Genomic DNA, 5200 nt, shown 5'->3' on the forward strand with positions numbered 1-5200 from the left:
AGTGTCAATAAATGTTAGTCTCTCTTTTTCTTTCTTTCTTTTTCCTTTTTTAATATCAGTGTTTTAGTTAAACACACACACACAATGTGAAAAAGACATCCATGAGAAATGCCTGCTTTAGGGAAACTAAGTAAAAGATAATTTCTAAGGGAAAGAGCAGAATAGGTCCATGGAAGCCACCAAAGGTGAAATGAATGATACAAATTCAGTTCGCTTATATTAATTTCTCATTGGTACAAATCTTGGTGGGAAAAACTCCATCTCCCATCTTCCTTCCCAGCATTTTACCAAGCTCCTGGAAGTTCACCAAAAGTGCCTTTCTGCAAGCAGCTTTCTCTTCCTGGTATAGTCTCTCCCTTTCTTCAGCCAACTGTATTTAACCTGAACTCGAAATTAAAGCTCCCTTCTTCTGGAAGCCACCTTAAGGTGTTCAAGGCTGGTTGCATTACCTCTTCTCTGGTTCACATAACCCCGTGCTTTCTGCCTTTCACTCTGTCTTGTAACCACCTTTTATGCATTATTGTTTCCCCCTGATTGTGAGCTTCCTGAAGACAAGGTTGGTGCTTCATTGATCTCTATGTTCCACTGTCCTGTACAATGTATATATTCACTAAATACCTGAATGTATTTATCACTGATAGAAGTCCTTGCCTGTCACTGTTCTACACTTGCCCCTTTCTGGAGTATATCCCACTAGGGGACAACTGCTTTTTGTATCCTGCGTACGGAACATGCTTAGTCCATTATTCAGACTGGAGGCAAAAGCTCTAAAAGCCAGGAATACTTAGCCCCACCTCTTCCCATCCAAGAGCAGTGGAAGATGTAAAAGGACCAATCTGAGAAACAAACCCACACTGTGGATCTTGACATCTACCTGCAAACATTTGTAATGTCCTTCTCTTTTTGGCCTCTCATTAAACTTGCAAAAATTATGAGGCAGCTCTTGGCTGGCACTTCACTTTTTCCTCTTTGAAACTTGTGAGTTCTAATTATTTGTTGCCCTCTTGTGGGTCAGAGTTCACTTCTCTGCTGGGAAGAGCCTGTCTGCTGATGCCCCATCACACCCGTCCACTCCTGCCTTCCTGCTGGCATTTTAGAATGCTATAACACCTAGGGAAACTTCTGATTAAAAAAGGTTTAAAACGAGTCAAGATGGCAGGTTAAAAATAACTGAAATGCCCCTGCTGTCCCAGTTAGTAGACGATGGTCTAGCAGTTAAACCTCCAGGCAGTGCCTCTGGCGAAGTGAATCCAGCACCTCATCATTATCTTCCAGAAATCCTTAGGTCGACTGAATCTGTAGCCATTAGCTAGAATGGAAAGGTTTTGACCTGTCATTTAAACAAGAAACGTCAGCCAAGCCAAGTTCTTCATTACAGGGAAGATTTTTAGTGTTAGAAGAAATCATGGCCTCTTTAATTTGTAAAGGAATGATAAGGGAGCAACTTAGTGCTTCCCCAGACTATCTTCCTTCCACTTGTGTCCCTGCCAGTCTGGATTACGTGTCCTTCTCATGTGTTCTGAGAACACCTCCATGATCCATAGCTCTCATTGCTGGGGGAGGCACCCAGGGACACCCAGGGACACCCACTTGTGTCCCCGCCAGTCTGGATTAGGTGTCCTCCCCATGTGTTCTGAGAACACTTCCGTGATCCATAATTCTCGTTGCTGGGGGAGCCACCAACCTGAGAATGGTGGCTGGGAAGGCAACCTCTGGAGTTGAATTGCCAAAAGTGGATGTCAACCCTGCTTCTTACTAGCTGTGAGATCTTGGACAAGTACCTTACCATTCCATGCTTCAGTTTATTTATCAGTAAAGAGGAGGTAAAAATGTATTCCCTACATTATGGGGTTTTGCACAAAAACTAAGTGAGATAATATGTGCACAACTCCCTTAAGAGTACCTAGGACACCGTAGGTACTCTACATGTTAACTGTTTTTATGAGTATGATGATATTTTTATAATTTTTATCACCTTGTCCTTTGTGTGCATGCCTGCCTTTCCTATTGGACTGTGAATATTCTGAGGACAAGGATTTCATCTTTTGATTCTGAATCTCCAGGGCATAACACAAGGGCTTTGTTTTTAGTAGAAACACAATAACAATGTTTGAATACATGGAAGGGCCTACTTCAACATCTTCATTTGAGAAAGAAGAGAAATGAGACCACAGATCAGAAAAGGATCAGTGTCTAGAATTATAATCCAGCTTTCTTTGTTCTGTTTCTGGTGTACTTTTCTAGGTATTGCAGGGCTATTTGTGCAAGGAAAATGGAAGACTAGGGCCCACTTCATGCTCTGGGAGTTTGGCCAGTGATAGAATTTGAGGAAAGAAAATATGAGCTTAAAGTATGAGGTATGTCATCTCACACTATTTTGGAGCCCAATTTTCCAGAGATTTCCGAGCCATCAAACTAAAACCTGTCTCATTTAACAATGGCATTTGAAGATTAAACAATATCTGTATCTGTATTTATATCTATATTTATCTATGTATACGTATAGTAACATGTAAAACCAAAACCCAGAGTAATTAATTGACTAACTGTACATAATAAGTGAAAAAGTGACTCAGCCAGCTCAAGTTCTATTACTGGCCTTTTAATTCAAGGTATTTTTAAATAACACAAATTATCAATTATTAAATATTTACTCTGTGTTAGATACTGTGTTAGATGATTTGTGTTCATAATCTTAGTCATTCCTTATGATCATCCCTATTTTACAGATAAGAAACCTGTAGCTTACAGAAGTTAGGCAACTTCTAAGGTCATACACATAGAAAGTAGTAGGGCTGAGCCCTGTGATTCATTAGCAGAGCACCACCAGAACATTTGTCAAATCCACCAAACCATCTTTGCAACTCTGCTTGGAAACTCTGGACTTCTATGAACCAGAAGAAACAGTGACAGCAACAATAATTATCATGAAATCCAACGATATGAAATTCAATTTCATGTTCATTTTCTCATCTTTCAAAAAAGATTTTTGGACTTCTGCTTTTGGTCAAGATGGAGAGTGGATTTGTTCTCTTAGCTAAAATACCAATCAAAGGCCAAATATATTTTTTAAGTATATTTTTTAAGACACTGGTTAGTAGTCAATGGAAGGCAGTGCACCTGAGAAACAGGCTAAAAACTCAGCAAACTAGGAATAGAAAACACTTCCTCAACTTGAGAAAAGGCATTTACAAAACACCCACAGCTATCATATTTAGCAGACTGAAAATTTCCCATGATACCAGGATCAACACAAGGCTATCTGCTTTCTACATTTTATTCAGCACTGTGCTCGTCGTTCTAGCCAGTATAAAGGTGGGGCTGAGGAGGGAATAAAGGACATTCAAATTGGAAAGAAAAAAGTAAAACTTTTTATTTGATGTTGGTATGATCTCTATGTAGAAAATCCAATGAAAGATACAGAAAAGCTAATTAGGTCTTATAAGAAAGTTTAGCCATGTTGCAAAATACAAGATCAATGTGAAAACCAATTGTAGTTATATGTACTAACAATGAATAATCAAAAATTGAAATAAAAATGTCATTTACAGTAGCACTAAAAATGTGAAATGCTTAAGGATAAATTTGCAAAAATATAAAATATTTATACACTGAAGATAATGAAATACTACTAAAAGGAGTTCTAGAAGATCTTAATAAATGAAGAGATATGCAGGATTCATGAAATGGAAGTTAATATTGTTAATGTGTTTATTCAAAAACAAAATGCCCCCAAACCAAAAAATGATCCATACCTCACACCACATATAAACATTAACTGAAAATGAATCATATACCTAAAATACTAAGCCTAAAATTATAACATTCCAAGAAGAAATGTAAAAGAAAAACTTCATGATCCTGGATTAGGCAAAGATTTCTTAGTACACTAAAGGGACTACCGTAAACTAAAATTTTTACCGAGTTATCAATGGGACTTTATAAACATTGAAAACTACTCTTTGGCTCTACATCACTTGCCATCAGGGAAATACAAATCAAAAGCACAATGAGATACCACCTCACACCAGTGAGAATGGGGAAAATTAACAAGACAGGAAGCAACAGATGCTGGTGAGGATGTAGAGAAAGGGAACACTCTTGTACTGTTGGTGGGAATGTGAATTGGTACATCCACTCTGGAAAACTGTGGAGGTTTCTCAAAGAGTTAAAAATAGAGCTACCCCATAACCCAGCAATTGCACTACTGGGAATTTACCCCAAAGATACTAATGTAGTGGAGCATCGGGACACCTGCACCACAATGTTCATAGCAGCAATGTCCACAATAGCCAAACTGTGGAAGAGGCCTCAATGTCCTTTGACAGATGAATGTATAAGGATGTCATATATATATTTTTTCTTTTTTTTTTAAACTGGTCATCCTCATTCATGAAGGCTGAAAGAAGTTTTTTTATAGGTCCTCCATGGGTCCAGGGAGCCAGCCCCAGACTTGCAGTGAGGATGCCTGGTGTCACACGGAGGCTGGAGGAGCTCATTTGCCACTTGATGGCCTATAGGTTGCCTCCAGATTTCCATAAAGGGTATTCTCTTGGGGTGCTTCCTCCAGGTACTCAACGGGCTTTCTCAATGATAGCCTTGGCAAGCCACGGTTCATGAATCCTTCTCAGGTGAGCTGCCCAAATCTGCAGCACATGGAGATGTGCATGCTCCAGTGATATTTACTGGGTAGATGGGAAGGTTGGATGGCTGGTTGGATGAACAAAACAAATGTTTTACAAAGTTCATCTGTTGCTAGATGGAAGACTAGGCTGGCTGAACGACCTAGGGCATTACACGGCAGGGCTCTGAGCTCTGCCTCTTCATTGGTTCAAACAGGGCCTGGTCACCTCTGCACCAAGGGCCACCCTTGGCCTGGGCTGGGAACGCTTAGGGGAAAGCGAGGGAGGAGTGTCAAATGCTCAGGAAAAGTCTGAGTGTTCACTCCCTCCACCTCTGCAGAGAGTGGCTTTCCCAGGCCTTCTAGGAGGCTGCTTCCCCCCCCTACTCCCCCCCCCAGGAAGTGGTTTATTGCTTTTAGAACAAAATAAGATGCTATTAAAACTTTTGTTAAGTGAAGAGAAACTGTTAGAACATGAAAACTTTTCTAAAACAATATTTTTGTCAGCTGATGGATGTAGGCACTTCAACAGAGAAAACTGCTCGCCTGTAACAACTGCGTGCAGCCTGAGCAAACCAC

The sequence above is a fragment of the Nyctereutes procyonoides genome, unplaced genomic scaffold, assembly GCF_905146905.1.
Source record: "Nyctereutes procyonoides isolate TBG_1078 unplaced genomic scaffold, NYPRO_anot_genome, whole genome shotgun sequence".
NCBI lineage: Eukaryota > Metazoa > Chordata > Mammalia > Carnivora > Canidae > Nyctereutes > Nyctereutes procyonoides.